Source organism: Neomonachus schauinslandi, chromosome 2 (genome assembly GCF_002201575.2).
Source record: "Neomonachus schauinslandi chromosome 2, ASM220157v2, whole genome shotgun sequence".
NCBI lineage: Eukaryota > Metazoa > Chordata > Mammalia > Carnivora > Phocidae > Neomonachus > Neomonachus schauinslandi.
The window spans coordinates 19,840,230-19,859,888 of record NC_058404.1 but is presented as its reverse complement, the minus strand read 5'-3'; positions in this window follow the sequence as shown (position 1 = coordinate 19,859,888).

Genomic DNA, 19,659 nt, shown 5'->3' with positions numbered 1-19,659 from the left:
ACTGTGTCATTATGGATTGCGTTTATAGTTTTATCTTTTTTTTTTTTTTACAATTTTGTTCAACAAACATGTACTATGTTACTTTTTGTAACAAGAATAAGAACGTATGTTGCTTTTAAAAAGATAAAAATGGTTTTGCTCTGACTCAAAAGAGCAGTCAGACCTTATCTCTGGATCCTGTCCTATCATTTGGGTATTCCAATCCCGAAAGCTACCCTTCCCCCATCTCGGTAGGGGGTAGGGTAGAAGAAAAATCTTAGTTTACTTTATTTGCCACACCTTAAGCTTTGGAATTCTGTATCTTTTGAACATGAATTGGTTTCCATCCCTTTTCTCCATCTTCATTCTCACAGTTCCTGCCTTAGTTTAGATTCTCATTATTTCTCCTTCAGTGATCCTCCTGGCTCTATGTCCTTAGCCTCTGACCTCCCCTCTGCTGAGCAGAGCTATTACACAAATCTGTTCTTGCTAACATTCCATTGAATATTTCACTGTATCCTCGTTACTTAGATCAGGTGTTGACAAACTTTCTCTATAAAGGGTCAGACAGTGAATATTTTAAGCTTTGTGAACCACGGAGCCTCTGTGTCAACTACTTGAAAGCACCTGAAGACAATATGCAAATGAACAAATATGTTTGTGTTCCAGTAAAACTTTATTTTCAAAAACAGATGATGGGCCAGGTGTAGCCACCAGCCACAGTTTACTGACACTGGATCTAAAGAGTAGAGTTCAGTTTTCATCATAATGACTTTGTTATTTCATATTTCACTCTTCAGGCCCCATTCCTTCATTTTAGACTCAGATTCCCACTTAATTTACATGGATTTACACTTTTATGCTTCTACAATGGAAAATAAAGATAGTATCCTTTCTCTTTTTGTCAGGTCAGCTTCCTGACCCCTTGACGAGTGCTTATTCATCCTTCAAAACTAAGATTTGGCAGCAATTCCTCTGAGAAAAATTTCTCTGGCCATTCACATTCTCCTTTACTTCTCTATCCAAACTTCTAGTTATTGTACTTATCACACTGCAATGCAGTCATTTCCTTTTATGTTTATCTCTCTTTCTAGACAATGAGCTACTTAAACATAGGGTCCTGATAGCAAGCCCTTAAGAAATCTTTGGAGAATTTAATAGAATTGTATATTAAGAGTGGGTCTTTGGGAAACTCTCTTAATGGGCATTGGTGGCTAAGTGGCACAGACCGAAGCCTTTGGCAGAAGCACAGGGCTTATCAGACAAATGACTCTTAGGAGATTCTACCAGATTAGATCCACAGGCAAAAGAGAGCTTTAAGCACAAGGACCACAGGATCACAGGGACCACTCATTGATATTCAGGGAAGGTGGAAGGCATTTTCCAGGCATTTGAGGTGTGAGGTCTAAGAAAGCTTACATATTTCTATGTTAAGATTCTTTTTGTTTTCATTTTGAATTTGGGTGAGAAAGTCGGAAATATGAAGAAAGGAAGCATACGGTTTTTCCCCTTTATTCTTCCTTTTAATTGCTCTTATGTTTTATTTTGTGATAATACATATATGAGGTTGTTTTGCTGATAGGTTAATAAAGCAGAATAGTCTATGTTGAATAGATGTTTGTGATGCTGAATCATCAGTACAGAGTCCTGCCAACTACTACTTTTAGCAAAGATTGCCTCAAATTGCTAACACAGTGTTTCTAATGTCTTAAAATTAAAGAAAATAAGAGACTTTCTGCAAATATATCTATATAAGAAATAAGGTCATCATAGCATACACACAACAGTTCTAATATAACTGATGAAAGATGAACACACACTGCCATAAAAATGTCTACTCATTTGCTACATCTTCCAGGTGTTTTTTTTTTTATAACTTTGCTGAGTATAGGAATCTTTTGTTTCCTCCCCTTCCAGTTTTCTGTGTTATTATCCATTTTTTAGATAATCTCAGCTTCCAGGGACTACATGGTGATAAAAAAGGCAGAAACCCAGACTGAAAGCCACCTTAACTACCCTTGTAATCATTTTCAATCCCCACTAGTGCTGAACTCCATTTGGAGCATTTAAATTGAACAACAACAAGGTATGTGAAATAAATACTTGTGTGGAAGAGATTGTAAAAGAAAGAACAAAGGAAATGGTAGAACAACTTATATGGAACCATCAATGTCTTTAGCTCTGGGGGAAAGATTGGCACATTCTATTTCATCAGCGTCTGTAAAGAAAAGACTACCATGGATTGATCTCTCTCTTTCCCTTTCTTACACACAGACATACTCAACATTTCTGGACAGTGTCTCTAAGCTGTAGCATATACTGGGAAAGTGGCATATGCCTAATTAAAAGATAAAGCATGAAGGTGATCTTTGTTATGCTTTTGTTCTCCCAAGTCTAGCACAGCACCTGGGACATGGCAGGAGTATAATAGATTTTTAGTGAATGACTCTGTTTTACCTTTCTGTCATTTCCAATATCAGACTCTGCTTTTGATCCACATGAATGAATTTGAGACCTAGATTGCTGTAGATTGCTGACTTCATGATATTCAGTTTGAACTGGTCATTAGGTAGTGTGAAGGCTTTTTTGAAAAATGGAGGCCAGTACTGATTTCTATCTTTTATACTGATTACAATGCAATTCCTTTCAAAGGCAGAAATTTTACAAGAGGATTTCAATCAGGTGTTATGTTGATTTGAGTGGGTTAAATTATGGAAAAGACTCACTGGTGGTGACTTCATCAGAACAAGAGGTGCTAAGAGGTATGACTTGGTATGGGATGCAGCTTGAGACACAGCAGTTGAGTAAGAAGAAAGAGTGGCAGAGGAGGTAGGGAAGCTGGAAGTTTATGACATGTATGTTGCCATGTTTTGAGGTAGAAATTAAATATCTTATATCTGATTATGCAGTAAGACTTCTTAATTAGAAACAATATGATTCTTTGTAAATTGCCCTGAGTGCTAGGTAGTAGGTCATAACAGTTACTTGTTTTTGTTTTTAAAATTTCCTGTTCATCTTCTAAACTGACACATACTTTTTATTCTTATGCTAATTTGCTTTAATATTTTAAAATTTATTTGATATTAAATTTATTTGACCTTAAATTTTCTGTCTATATTAAAATATTGCATAAATATTGTTTGAAATGAAAAAAAATAAGACAAAGACTATATAACAAAATGTAAGGAATTTTCTGCCACTTCCACTTCATTTCTGTAAGTTTGAGTTTGATGTATAATTTCCACTCTGCTCCTGGTTCACACAAACCTATATGGGATCCACATCTATATAGAATAGCACATAGAAGGATATTTTTAGAAGTAACTCAGGGGCACAGAAATAGTCCTGTAATTGTTCCATGAATATCTCTCTTCCAGGCATTTCTTTTTAAATATTTATGTAAGTTTAAAGTGAAGCAATTAAAACCCATAAATTAAAAAGAAATAATACAGTGTACAAAGATCATACTATATTAACACATGTTAACATTTTGCCCATTTCTTTTATATTACAAAGATCAAGTGCCTTGCCCATCTGATTCCATTCCTCTTCCTCATCAGAGGCAACCATTTTCATGCATTTCTGTATCTAGTCTTCCACTATAATTTTTATATTTCTACATTCAGAAACAAAATTTACATAAAGGCTAACATAGGTATCATTCTTTGATTTGTTTTAACACCTTCTTGTTAGGGTTAAAACTAATACAGTATTTTCTTTTGAATATACCATAATGTATTATCCATTCTCATATTAATGGACTGTCAGGATATTGTTGGGGGTTTCACTGCATCTGTGAACATCACTGCATCTGTCTGTCGCCTGGAGCATGTGCAAGAGCGTCTACAGAGCATTGTGACAGGATGTGTATCCACAGTCAAGCAGCATCAGCATCACATGGGAGCTTGTTAGAAATGCAGAATCTCAGATCTCATCCCAGACCACCTGAATCAGAATCTGCATTTTAACAAGGTCCCCAGGGATTCCTCTGCACATTAAAATTTGAAAAGCACCGCTTTAGGAGGTACACCAGAAAGTGAAATCATGGGAAATAAATGCTTTCAACTTCACTGCATATTGTCAAATATTTTTCCTAAGTAGTTGTTACCACATATAGTCCTGCCAGCAATGTAGGAGAGTTTGTGATTTCCTACATTCTGGCCAACTCTCAGTGATACCAGAATTTTTGAATTTCGCTAACCTGGTTGATGTGAAATAGTATTTCATTGCAATTTGAATTTGCATTTTCCCTGTTACTAATATATTCACTTTGTAATTATTCCTTATTTCCTCTATATCTTCAGGTTTTTCCCCTTTCTACATAAAATGTAAACACACTTGAATTTTTCCAACTTAAGTAACCCTACCCGCATATAAATAAACACCTTTCCACTTTATTCTCCCAATTGTACACCTATTACTTTCATCCTCTTTACAGTAAACCTCTTTGGAAAAGTTGGCCGTATCTACTATTTCAAATTCCTATGTGGCACTTGCTTCCATTTACTTCAGCAAAATTTCTCCTTCAAGAATACATATCACTCCTATATTGATTGCTAAGTCCAATGATTAATTTCCAATCCTTAATTTATTTGATATTTCAGCAACATTTGGCACAGATGATCACTCTCCTTCATGAAATACTTCTTCATTTAGCTTCCATGACACTAACCACTCTTGGTTTTCTCCTGCCTCATTGGCTATTTTTCCTTGGACTGTTTACGGATTTCTCCTTATTTTTCTGACACTTAGAATGCTGTAGGTTTTAATCCTTAGGTCTCTTCTTTCTACATCTACTTCTTTTGTTTTTGTTTTTTAAGTAAGCTTGGTGCCCAACATGGAGCTTGAACTGAGGACCCTGAGATCAAGAGTTGCATGCTGTACTGACTGAGCCAGCTAGGTGCCCCTCTACATCTACTTCTTAGGTGACTAGATTAAATCTCACAATTTGGAAAGCAACTTTGTGCTCATTGTTGTCCAAATTATACCTGCAATTTGGTTCTCTCCCTTGAATTCTAAATTTTTATATCCAACTGCTTACTTAAACTATGGATTGGTATTATCTATAGGTATCTTAAATTTAACATGTCCAAATTAAATTCCTAATTTCCTTCACCCCGGCTCACAAATTTCTTCTGTAGTCTTTTCCATTTTGGTGAATGACTATTTCCTCCTTTTGCACTCAAACCTCATAGGATTCCTTTTTTTTTTTTTTAACCTGACAGTTTCTATTCAACCTATTAGTTGTTTAGTTATGACTTCATCATACACACAGACTTCAACTGCTTCTCATCATATCCACCATGACCAGGCTGATCTATGTCATCTTGGTCCTGGGTTACTATTATTATGTCTCCTAACTGTCTCCTGTCTTCTATGTTTGCCTCCTTACCCAGTAACCTATACTCAGCATACTAGTCAGAGTGTTCCTTTTAAATATCGGACAAACTATGCCAGTCCTCTGCCTAAAACGCTCCAATGGCTTCTACCTCACAGCCTGTGACCAATGATTGGTGAAATGGGCCCAGAATCATTGCCATGTGCCGGGACAATTGTTAAGAGCTATTTCAATCCTAGAGTTCTTTTGGGATGACTGAGACTTGAGTTGTCACAACACTGTAGATCAGCTTCTCCCTCTTCCCAATCTTACCTTCTGTGCTACCCCATAACTACATTGCCCAAGCACATGCCCCAAGAAAATTTCTATATCCAGTTTTGCCTAGCAAAGTCCATTTTAGGACACAGAATCTAAGACAAATGCTGAAATATTAAAAAAAAAAATACTCTTACCAAATTTAGTCTAATTTTATGCCTGACAGTTTTATTCTATTATTTTGTAATTCTACATCAAAAAGCTGTACCACATTATTAGAGATTGTACAAAGAGTGATAAAACAAGTATGACTAAGCTCACCTGGGTGGCTCAGTTGGTTAAGCAATTGCCTTCGGCTCAGGTCATGATCCCAGAGTCCCAGGATCGAGTCCTACATCAGGCTCCCTGCTCAGCGGGGAGTCTGCTTCTCCCTCTGACCCTCCCCCCTCTTGTGCTCTCTCTCTCACTCTCTCTCTCAAATAAATAAAATCAAATCTTAAAAAAAAAAAACAAGTATGCTTAATAGTATAAACCACAACCTGTCAGCTACCACTTACTTGGCAAATGCATCATGTAGTATATTTTTTTTAGAGATATTTATTTATTTATTTTAGATAGAATGAGAAAGAGAGGGGCGCCTGGGTGGCTCAGTCGTTAAGCGTCTGCCTTCGGCTCAGGTCATGGTCCCAGGGTCCTGGGATCGAGCCCCACATCGGGCTCCCTGCTCGGCGGGAAGCCTGCTTCTCCCTCTCCCACTCCCCCTGCTTGTGTTCCTGCTCTTGCTGTGTCTCTGTCAAATAAATAAATAAAATCTTAAAAAAAAAAAAAGAATGAGTTCAAAGGTATAAACCTTCAGTTATAAGTAAGTCATGGGGATGTGATGTACAGCACGGTGACTATCGATAGCTAATGGTACTGTACTGCATATCTGAAAGTTTCTAATAGAGGGGCGCCTGGGTGGCTCAGTCAGTTAAGCAGCTGCCTTGGGCTCAGGTCATGATCCCGGGGTCCTGGGATCGAGCCCCACATCGGGCTCCCTGCTCTGCGGGAAGCCTGCTTCTCCCTCTCCCACTCCCCCTGCTTGTGTTCCCTCTCTTGCTGTGCCTCTCTCTGCCAAATAAATAAAATCTTTAAAAAAAAAAAAGAATGAGAAAGAGAGCACATGAGCACACAAGCAGGTGTTGTGGGGGAGGGGCAGAGGGAGAGGGACAAGCAGAGGCCAGGCTAAGCATGGAGCCAACCACAGGATTCGGTCTTAGGATCCCGAGATCATGATCTGAGCCAAAAATCAAGAGTCAGATGCTTAACTGACTGAGCCAACCAGGCGCCCCTCATGTAGTGGTTTTTGTTTGTTTGTTTAAGATTTATTTATTTATTTTTTGAAAAAGATTTATTTATTTGAGAGAGAGAGAGAGGACAGGGGGAGGGGCAGAGAGAGAGAATCCTCAAGCAGACTCCAGCTAAAGCATGGAGCCTGACATGGTGCTCGATCCCAGGACCCTGCAATCATGATCTGAGCCAAAACCGAATCGGATGCTTAACTGACTGAGCCATCCAGACCCCCATCATGTAGTGTATTTTAATAGATTCTGTAGGTTATAGAATACATAAGTACAAGATTCATGTCTTCATGAGCCCATAAATTTGGGTTAAATGGAACAAATAATCACTGGAAAATAAGAATTACAAGAAATTACCCAGCATGTTACTCTATGCTATACTGGTGGTACTAAAGATGGTATTTGTATACTAAGACAGGAATACTAAAAGTCAAGTCCATGACTTCTGTTTGTCTGTAACTGTCATCTTTCTTAATAAATATCAAAATTAACAGTGAACATTAGAAATCTTAAAAATAATTTGCTAGATTAATTTTATACCTATAATGTTTAGTACTTTTTAAAATGAGGCTTTATGTGTAATTTTTTAAAGTTATTTTCTTAATAATTCATTTTTATTATAATTTATACAATTGTCAATCTGTAATAGGTTATAAATAAAACTGGTCCTCTCAGTTTGACAAGCATTACACTGAGATGAAAAGTGAATATATATTTGACTATACTTGGAAAGGCAAAGATATTTGACTTTGAATAAAGTGTTTAAGTTGGTAAAGAAATTGATGATGAGCTATAGATAGGAGTTTGTAGTGGCCATGACACATATGCCCCATTCAGGGGATCCTTCTAATCATGGGGTGCTAGTTCTGATGGAAGACTTTGGAAGGCAGAGGGAAGTTTGGTCAATAGGAATGAGATCACAGAGCAGAAGAGGGAGGGAAGGACAGACTTACATCTTAATTTCAGCTAGTTACAAGTTTGCCAAGAGAATTATTCTCAGTAATACTCTGGTGGTTGGTAGGAGGGCTGAAACGTACTAGGAGCATTAAGATTAAGTTTGGGCCAAGTGCAGAATCTTAAGGAAGTCCTAAGGTTAGGTGATTATGTAGATTCTTATTTCTCTAGAAAGAGTCAGCCATAGCCTGTACGTTCGTCATATGAGTTCCAGTGAAAAGGGTCTAGGCATCCAGGGAGAAATTTTTTGTGCGCTAAAGCTAACAAATAATGGCCCTTGGTCTTCAGAAGCTTCCATAACTGTTCAATCTGATTAGTCTCAGATTTAACATCCTGGCATTGTATGAACCCACATTCTGTAAATCCACATTAACACCTAACCACAAGCATCTCTCAGTGAATGAGGGAAGCTTATATCACATATAAATCCAGATATGCAGTGTGGCCACATAACTGTGGAGGGAATCTTTATAAAACTCATACCTCAAAAATACTGAAAGTACATACACCAAAATATTAGTTAATAATATTATGATTTTAGGAATGTGAGTGATTTTTATCCTTGTCCTATCTCTATTTTTTTCTAAAGTTGAATAAGCATATATTTTAATGATATAAATATATATATACATACATAATACATTTAAATAATAGCTTATATTTCCTTAAAAACACATGTTGTGGGTCCAAATATGAGATCAAGAGAACAGGTTTCCTTTTTGTAGGCATGTGAAAGGCAAAAGAGGGAATTTGGGGTTTTCTTATCTTGCTCAGAACAAATTTGAAGAAATGACTGTAGATATGTATAAGAAGAAAAAAATTAGGAGATCTTAAGAAGGAGTGGAGAATGATTGCACAATTTCAAATTTGTCCATGGAAAAGGTAGTAAAATAATAAGAGCAAACATGAATGGAATAGTTGTTAACATTAAGTGAGACTTACTATGATCCAGGTAATATTTCAAGTGCCTTACATGAATTAGTTCATTTATTGATGAATAATGATATTTGAAAGAGTAATTAAGATAAGGATCATGTTTTAGGAGATCAGCTGGGAGCCTCTCATAGAAAGTCATCATTATTTCAAACTCATTATGTTTAAAACTCATGATCTTGCCTCTCAAACATGCTTTCTTTTATATTCACTCACTTTCACTAGTGACTGTATTCTTTTCCCTCTTCATTACCCACACCTCGGAGTTATTTCTGACCTCTCTCCATTATTCTCTTTTAGTCTCTAATTCATTTAATCAGTCTGTTAGTTTCACCTTTGCAAATTACCGTTGTCATTTTAAAAGCAACGTAGGTTTTGTTTCCAGAAACATTTGAGGGAGAAAGGAAAACAAATGCATAGGATGGTCATTGCCCTGGGCATTTTATGTCCTTTCCTCCTCTTCATAATCTTACAGAAGGGAGATCATAAATTTTATTTGGATTCACTTTAAAAATAAGTATGTCTGTGCTCATATAGATTATTACTTAAGTTGGTCAAGGTCACACAACCCTTAAGTGATAGATCCAGGATTCATGTAGGGGTTTAAGGATCTGTAATTCCTACTGAATAACATAGCCTTATGAATAATCTAGACTGTTAGTTTTTCAGAATTGAATATGATGTTAGCTGTGGGTTTTCATATATGGCCTTTATTATGGTGTGGAATGTTCTCCCTAAGCCCACTCTTTTCAGAGTTTATCATGAACTGATGTTTTTGTCAAATGCTTTTTCTTTATCTATTGAAATGATCATATGGTTTTATCCTTCCTCTTGTTGAGGTGATGTATCACACTGATTGATTTGTGAATATGAAACCACCCTTACATCACTGGAATAAATCCCAGTTGATCGTGGTGAATGTTTTTTTTAATGTATTGTTGAATTCAATTTGCTAATATTTTGTTAAGGATTTTTTATATCTATGTTCATCAGAGATATTGGCCTGTAGTTCTCTTTTTCTTTTTTGTGGTGTCTTTATCTGGTTTTGCTATTAGGGTATGCTGGCCGTGTAGAATGAAATTGGAAGCTTCCCTTCCTCTTCTCCTTTTTGGAATAGTTTGAGAATAGGTATTAACTCTTTAAATGTTTGGTAGAATTCACCAGTGAAGTCATCTGGCACTGGACTTGAGTTTGTTGGGAGGTTTTGATTACTGGTTCAATTTCGTTACTAGTAATCAGTATGTTCAAATTTCATTCCCATTCAGTTTTAGAAGACTTTTTTTTCTAGGAATTTATTTTTTCTAGGTTATCCAATTTGTCGGCAGATAATTTTTCATAATAATCATAATTCTTTGTATTTCTCCATCTTCATTTCTGATTTTACTTGAATCTCCTTTTTTCTTGATAATTCTGGCTAAAGGTTTATCAATTTTATCTTTTCAAAGAACCAGCACTTGGTTTAATCGATTTTTTAAAAAGATTTTTATTTATTTGTGTGAGAGAGAGAGCACGCACACAAGTAGGGGGAGCTGCAGAAAGAGAGAAGCAGAGAACAAACTGTTAGTTGCCAGAGAGGAGGTGAGTGAAGTGATGGATGAAATAGATAAAGGAGATTAAGAGATAAACACTTCCAGTTATAGTCGCAGAGATGAAAAATCCAGCGTAGGCACTATAGTTAATAATACTGTAATAAGGTTTGTATGGTGACAGGCAGTGACTATACTTAATGTGGTGAGCAATGAGTAATATATAGGATTGTCGAATCACTCTGTTATACACCTAAAACTAATAAAACTTTATATGTCAATTATACTTCAATAAAAAATCCAGGTAAAATACAGATCACCCAGTTAAATTTGAATTTCTGTTAAATAAAGGATAATTTTTTTTGGGATAAGTATGCCCCATGCAATCTTTGGGACATACTTATACTAAAACAAACAAACAAACAGAAAACAAAAACAAAAACAAAAAACTTCTCAATTGTTTATTTGAAATTCAGTTCAAGTATGTCTGAAATACTGCATACTTAAACTAAAAAGTTATTAGTTGTTTATCTGAAATACAGAGTTAATTGGGTGTCCTGAATTTTTATTGGCTAAATTTGCTAATCTTGTGCTAGGCACAAATATCTAATCTTGTTGATATGGCTTCAAACAGGAGGCAGAATTTAATAATCAGCAATGTTCCATTGTTATTATCCTCACATCTTGTGTTCATGGAATGCTATTCTAAGTGTTTTATTTAATCCTAACCTCACTCTATGAGGAAGTTACCATGAATAGCTCTATTTGATGGGCAAAGTGAGGTGAAATCATAATTGTTTTAAGGAAAAGTTAAAACCAATGATTTATGAATTTTTCTACTTTTGATTTGATGGATCTTAAATCATGTTTGGATATTCAGGAACCAGAGATGTGATTCTCACACCTAGGATTGATCCATTAAAAGAAGCTGTTGGAAACACCATTTGTATATTTTTAAATGTGTTCTTTGTGTATGAAAACAGCTTACACCATGCGGTGAATTTAACATGCGTAAAGCTACAGAGAGATTTTGATAGTTAAAAATTTAAGAAAAGCCTTAGATGAAAACACTGGTAGGAATTTATATCCAATGGTACTTCCCCCCCCCCTTTTTTTTAGAATGAAGAAGTAAACTTTTTCTCATTATGTATAAGCTACCTCTAAAGGCTATGTCTTTGACATGGTTAAGAGATTTAAACTTAAAGGTTGTAATTTATCATTTTGGATGAAATCTCTTGTAGTGTTAAAATATCCTCTTTTTTTTTTTAGCTTTGTTAACCCCATACCTTAATCTTAAAAGTTTTGATGATGGGGTTATAGGGTTCAGAAATATTACAGAATTGTTAGATGATAAACATGTATATCTATCTCTGATTTCAAACTCTTAAAAGTTTCCCTTTTAACTGTATCTTACACCATTAACCATTTTACTTTCAATTTTATTTTTTTTGTAACTTTCGTTTTTTGTTTTCTACTTTTTTTTTTAAAGATTTTATTTATTTATTTGACAGAGAAATAGAGAGAGAGCACAAGTAGGCAGAGTGGCAGGCAGAGGGAGAGGGAGAAGCAGGCTTCCCGCGGAGCAGGGAGCCCGATGCGGGGCTCGATCCCAGGACCCTGGGATCATGACCTGAGCCGAAGGCAGTTGCTTAACCAACTGAGCCACCCAGGTGCCCCACATTCAGATTTACAACAGAAAAATCATAGAGAAGAATAAATTTCCAAATGAAAAATTTGCCTGATTATTTGAGGAGAAGAGTGAAACTGACATTTGGGAAACATCATCCCGTGAGAAATAGATGGGTATTGACTAGGTAGAATACTAGTTCTGGCAATCTCAGATTATAACAACACTCACAATTTCAAATGAATAGATATACTTAGGATGCTGAATAGAGATGGCAAGGAAAATAACGATTTGTTCAGAGCAACATGATATTATGTAATATGTGGGAAATATCTTTCACAGTAGTAAAAATACTGAGCTCTGGGGTGAAACAGAATTGAGTTAAAATCTTGACTTCCTTTCGCATCAGTCTTCGGCAAACTGCTTCAGTTTTCTAAACCTCAGTTTTCTTTTATTTAAAGTGTAAATAATAACACACAGATCTAATGCAAGAAAGGGTGCCCTCAGTAGATAAGTTGTAAAACATTTCTGAAAAATAGAAAGCACTGAGGATGGAATTGATGAAAACAAAAACATGAGAATACTATGTTTTACCAGAGTAAAAGTGAGAGCATATTCAGAAAATCATTAACCCTGGAGTAAAATAGATGAAGACCTGGAGGAGACCTGGGAAATTAGGTAAATAGGTGGTCAGACTACCTAGACTCTGTCCTTCCACACCAGCCCTTTGTACTCACCTGCAGGAGCAGCAGGGATGGGGCACAAATATCAAACCCAGAGCTGCACTGGAAAACAAGGGAACTACTTGCTTAGAGCTCCTCCAGTAAGTTTGAGAAATAGTGAGAGAAGCAAAGCATAGTGAGTGAATGATAAAAAGTATCGGTGGGAAGAAATTAAAAAAAAAGAACAAAGAGGAAAGCATCTATGTTCCGAGAATAGCATACTCATGTCCTTTACTCCCCGAGTAATGGAAACTGGTTGGAAGCCTGCCTTCCACTTCATATTCACCTCTTCTGCAGATACTGTCTAAACAAGACAATTCAAGGAATGGAAGTATAAGCAGGTGATTGAGTCACATAGATTAGAGGAATTTGCCACAGGGTAACTGTCCACTTTTTGAGGTTTTTTTTTTTTGGAGTATTCTCACTTCTTCACTTCTGATGATAACCCCAATAGAACTAATTCCCTGGCCTTCCTGGAAGCCAGGATGCTAAAAATGACAATTTCCACCATGTACTTGGACCAACATAGATTCAGAAGACAGAAAGGCCAGGAAACATTCTGCTTGGCAGAGATAGGGAAGAGATAAAGAGCTTTTAGAGACAGAGAGGTAGATGCCTCAGAAGCCGTGGTGCCAGTGACCCGAGGGTTTGAGATTAGCCGGCAGCCAGCCGGCTAACCTTAATTAGCAAGGTTAAAACTTTAAAATCTCAGTGTATAGTTAAAAAAAACCAAACATGTAGCTGTGACCATTCTGTAATATTGCTGGCAGGCAGAGAAGAATAGCTATAATAATAATAAAAAAAAAATCAAAGCTAGATTATTGGTTGGGAAAGAGTAGAGAGTTAATGACTAGACTAGGAATGTTTGAGAAGATCCAAATGAATAGGAATAACCCAAAGTCTTGAGCCCAGTCACACCTCCCTTATCAGCAGAAGCAGCCTCTCCTCCCCTGTCTGATGAAAATGTTCTTCACTTTACTGAAAATCCTTTGACAACCTGGCAGGAGGAAGTGACTCGGCAAGAAGCAGCTATTTCTCCTAATGTGATATCCAACTACACCTCATTGCCTCCAAATTCTAGCGTGCCCCAAGGAGCCAATTACAAAGTCAAACCTGGGATATGACTGGTACAATACTAGAAAGGCAAAGATTGTGCTCATCTTTACTATAAAATTCTGGGAAACACATGTAGGAATGTTTCTTCTGATACTCATTCTCCTGAAATCAGGGAAAGAGAAGCTTAGGTTGTTGTCTAGGCAGAACTTGTCAACATAGGCACCCTCACCAAAGATTCCATTCTCCAGCTGCTCAGATAGTTGGGAGTGCCTCTTCTTGCTCACAGAGAGTAGCTGAATCCTGGACCTGATAGAGGACTGTAGGAAATGAAATTGACCTACCATTTATGTCTTGATATAATATAAAGGAAGGAGTTTGGCAGTGGAGAAATATAGGAATATTGCAGTGAACTAATCATGTGTGGCTCACCCATCAATTCCTTCTCTTTGTCCCTAAAAGCATCCTTTACAAAAGCAGTGAATAAAACACTGGTGTTGGGATAAGTGGTGGACAGTGATAGGAATTCTCTATAGGTCAGGGATGATAGTGGGAAAGAAGACCTAGAAACTGATCAGTCCAGGTGAATTGGGACAGTTCTTAAACACAGATTTTGAAGTTCATTCCTCTGTAGCTCCTTCCCTTCCCTCCAATATTTCAGCCATTTTGTCAGTTTGAAACTCTGTTCTCTTGGAGCTTGGAGTCAATGAAAATGTAGCTTTCTGTCACCCTGAGCTGTCTAGTTTGGAGTAAGCCATAGGCAAAGACTGCAAACATGGAAATCTCACCTAGTGCAATTGTCTAATCGTGGCCTCATTTCCAGTTTCAGCCTAATTTGCTGTTGCCCACCAGTGCCCTCAAATAGCTGTTTTTTTTTTTTTTAATGTTATACAGATTTTATGATTATTATCTACAGGAAACTTAGTCTAAGTGTTCTAGATAGTTATTGTATGAAAAAATTAATCCAAAATTTAGCAGTTGAAAGCAACAATTTTATTGTGCTCATAGGTTCTTAATTCGAGAGTGAAGACTAGAGGTAATGACTAGTCTCTATACCATCATGACTGAGCCTCTTGGGAATTGATTCTTGAGACTAACATGATGACTGAAGCCTAGTATCATCCGGAAGCATTTTACTCACATGCAGTTTGGTTGATGCATGCTGTTGCTGAGACCTCACCTAGAGCTATTGATAGGAACATCTCCATGAGGCTCCTCCAGTGTGGCTTGGTCTTTCTCACAGATGGTCTTGAGGTAATCAGATCTTACATGGTGGCTCAGGATTCTAAAGTGAGTTTTCAAGCAACAAATTGGAGAATAAATCACATTTTATGACCTAGACTTAAAAAGTCACAGTGTCATTTCTTTTTTTTTTTTTAAGAATTTATTTATTTATTTGACAGAGAGAGACACAGCGAGAGAGGGAACACAGCAGGGGGAGTGGGAGAGGGAGAAGCAGGCTTCCCACCGAGCAGGTAGCCCGATGCGGGGCTCGATCCCAGGACCCTGGGATCATGACCTGAGCTGAAGGCAGACACTTAACGACTGAGCCACTCAGGCGCCCCTCAACAGTGTCATTTCTATCACATTCTACTTCCACCATATTCTTCCCCCCACCTAGGTTTTTTTTTTTTTAAAGCAGATTTAATGAGATAATTGATACACAATAAACTTTGGATAAAGTACACAATTTGGTAAATTTTGACATTATATGAATATAGACGAGTTGTAATAGATACAGGCATATTCAGATATCCATTTTTTACAGCTTTATTAAGATGTAATTGACATATAACATTGTGTATGTTAAAGGTATACAATATGATTTGATACATATGTATATACTGCAAAATGATCATCACAATAAGGTTAGTTAACACATATTTTACCTCACATAATTACCGTTATTTTCATTCTTGTTACTGTGTTGACAGCAGTTAAGATCTACTCTCTTGACAACTTTCAAGTATACAATAAATATTGTTAACTGCAGCCACCATGCTGTACATTCGATCTTCAGAAGTTATTCATCTTATGACTGGAAATTTGTACTCTTTGATTAACATCTCATTAACCTCACCCACTAATCCCTGGAAACTAACTAATCTACTCTGTTTCTATGAGTGGTACTTTTTAAAATTCCATATGTAATTGACTCATATAGTGTTTGTCTTTCTCTGATTATATTATTTAATATAATGCTCTCAAGATTCATCCATACTGTTACAAATGGCAGGATTTCCTTTTTTCTTGTGAGTAATAGTCTGTTGTCTATGTATACCCCACTTTCTTTATCCATTCATTCATTGATGGACACTTTAGGTTGCTTCCATGTCTTGGTTATGGTGAATAATGCTGCGATGAACATTGGTATGCAGATACCTCTTTGAGATCCTGTTTTCATTTCCTTCAGATATATACCAGAAGAAAGGTTGCTGGACACATGGTAGTTATATTTTCAATTTTTTGAGTAAACTCCATATTGTTTTCCATAGTGGCTATACCATATATATTCCTAGGAATAATGCACAAGGATTCTCTTGTTCATTCCAACTTGGTTTACTAATGTTTGTGTTTTAGTGGACTCCTTAGGGTTTTTTAATATAAAAGATCATGTCGTCTAATAATAGATATACAGTTGACCCTTGAACAACACAGATATGAACTGTGCAGGTCCACCTATACACAGATTTTTTAAATAAATACTTACAATACTGTAAATGTATTTTTACCTCCTTATGATTTCTTAACATTTTCTTTAGCTTACTTTATTGTAAGAATACAGTATATAATACATTTAGCATACAAAATATGTGTTAATCAACTGTTATTGATAAGGCTTTTGTTCAACAGTAGGCTATAAGTAATTAAGTTTTAGTGGAGTAAAAAATTATACATGATTTTTGACAGTGCACGGGGTCAGGACCACTGACCCCCATATTGTTCAAGGTTCAACTGTAGTTTACTTTTTCCTCCTCAATCTTGATACCTTTATTTCTTTTTCTTGCCTAATGGCCCTGGCAAGAACCTCCAGGACGATGTGTAGATTACAAGTGGTCAAATGGACATCCTTGTCTTATTCCTGGTCTTTGGGGGAAAGCATCTACTGTTTCACCATTAAGTATAGTATTAGCTTTGTGGATTATAGTTTTAATATCTCTTTCTGCTAATTCAGTTTGTGCTAGTTATGAGTAATTTTTTGAATGATTTATTTTTTCTTCATTATAGGTGATATATTTTTGTTTCTTTTAATGTCTTATATTCTTTGTTTGGATGCCAGACAGTGTGAATTCTACATTTTTGGCCAATGAATAATTTTTTAAGATATTCCTGAGCTCTGTTCTGAGACAGCTGATTTATACAGAAAGAATATGGTCCTATTGAGTCTTGCTTTTCAGCTTTGTTAGCATTTAGTCTAGGGCAATTTTTACCCCATTACCAAGACCCTTGTGCGTATTTTATTCAGTGGCCAGTGAATTATGAAGTTGTTCAGCCTGGCTGGTGGGAATGGGCATTATTTCCACTCTTCTGTATTCTTCAGCTCTTATTTCTGGTGGTTCTTTTCCTGGCCTTGCATGTTTTTTTCATATACATGCATTACTAAGCAGTTGAATATATAAGGGACATTTTCCAAAGGTCTCTGGACTTTTTCTGTGTTGCTCTCTCCTTTCCAGTATTCTGTCCTATGAACGCTAGCTGTCTAATCTTCCAATTCTGCCTCCTCAACTGTGGCAGACTGCTGACCTTCACAAGTATCTCCCTTCACTGCATTTCAGCCTAGAAACCCTCTCCATAGCAAACTAAGGTTAAGTGCAGGGCTCATCTCATTTGTTTCTCATCTTTCAGGGATCCCTGTCTTTCATTGCCTAAAGTCCAATATCTTGAAAAAATGCTGTTTCATATATTTTGTCCATCTTTTTAATTGATTCAGACAGGAGGATAAATCTGGAAACTTTTATTCCATCTTGGCCAGAAACTGGTATCTTTTATGCTTATTAAATTCTGAGAATCATAATCATGTGGACTTTGGGGCTTCAGAGCTTTGGGTTGAGTTCTGATCTGCTGCTTGATCAGTGATACTCGAGTTACAGAACCAGTCTGTGCCTTAGTTTTGTCATCTGTAAAATGAAATAACAATACCAACTTTGTGAATTTGTTGAGTTTTAGGTGAGAATAAGTCAGTGAAAGGGGGCTTTTATTTTACTCTGTACCATTCTCTATTGTTTAAATTCTTAATATCAAGAATTAATGCATGTAATAGTATAAAATTTTATAATAACAAAATTTGTAATCTAGTTCTGTACTTAGTTGCTAGCAATATAGAAGTCAATAGGCTACATTCTCCATGTTCCTTATCCTATACAGTACTCAATTGAGAACAAACCTTTAATGGCTGTAGTATGTTGCTATAAAAGGATAATAAATATAGATTACTTTGTTTACAAGTATTTTAAATAATATTGATAATAGTTGTTAAAGTGATCTATCACTAAGGTGATAGAAATGAATATTTCACAATTTTAATTATTTTTGTTTTACTTGTGTCAGTTGACATAAATAGTAGTATAAAAGAAAATTTTACTGAGTTATGTAGCGTTAAAGGTTCTCAGGTGGGCAGTGCATGAACGTAGACCCTAAAAACTACTTTGAAGTCATTTAATTTTTTTAACCCCCCCCAAAATGACATGAATAATTAAATGAAAATATGATGTTTATTTCTAATTATACAAAGGTATCTCAAGCATAATAAATATTTTCCTAAATGACTCAAATTTTTAAATTTGAAATATTAAGGCCAAATTTACTCTACCATAAACTTGTAATATCATATTGGGAACCAAAAAAAGTAATTTGAACATGTTCTGATTTGCCATATCTTACCTATTTTGGTAAAACTTTTGAATTAAAAATAATGAATTACTTCAATTCAAGAGTAATCCTGCACAAGATTTAGTCAGTAGCATTGTACAAATCTTTTATTTTCTGCTTTCTCAGCTTTAAGATTGGAATGTTAATCATGTTAATCATGACAAATACTAGAAGGATATGCTAACGACTTGTAAACCACCTTGCAAATAGCAAACAGTAAAATGTTATAAAAATAAAAGGGCCACTTTTATATTATTGTGAAATGTAGATTGCCCTCTTCCCTTTATCAGGAGTTAACCAAATAGATGTAGAAGCAAACAAATGCTTGTTTAATTGTGAGAGCATGTCTACCTTTGGAAGAAAGATTGTTAGAAGTGTTCTGACAAATGATGAGATCATGCTGTATTTATTAGGGGAAACTTTCTGACTACCATACTCAATATTAAGGTAATTTCTCTTATAAAAAGAAATACTATTTTATGTTTTTCTCTCTTAAGTGAGAGATTGCCTATTTCTCACAAAAGAAATGTACTTTTATTCTTTGAATCTATGTGATATTATATTCAGAAATACTTTTAGCATTATTTGGTTGAATGCATAAAGTCAGGAGCATTTTATTTTTCACCACTTATTCTGCATATATGTTTGATGAGATCCTTGTTTCTTATAAGCTGGGAAATAGCACTGCAGGGCTTGTTGTGAAGGATGACAAGTGAGTTACCGCAAGCCCATTTGTACAAAATGATGGCTGTGGTCCCCCCTGTAGGAGCTGCTTAGCTGAGAAGATGAAAATATGGTGAAACAGAGAAAGCTGCTGGATCCTGGAGATCAAAATGCAATCTACTACATGACTCGCATGCCTACATTAGAGTATTTGCTAATTTGTCTTTCATCCTGAACCTTTGAATATTTGTGGTGGGAGTTTAGGAGAGGACAAGAGTAAGAAAGTGGTTTATTTATTTATTTTTTTCTGTGTGTAATCATTGCAGTAATTGACATTAAACTTGACCCATTTCTGTCTTTTAAAATAGCTTGTCTGTAGTATATATATATATATATATAT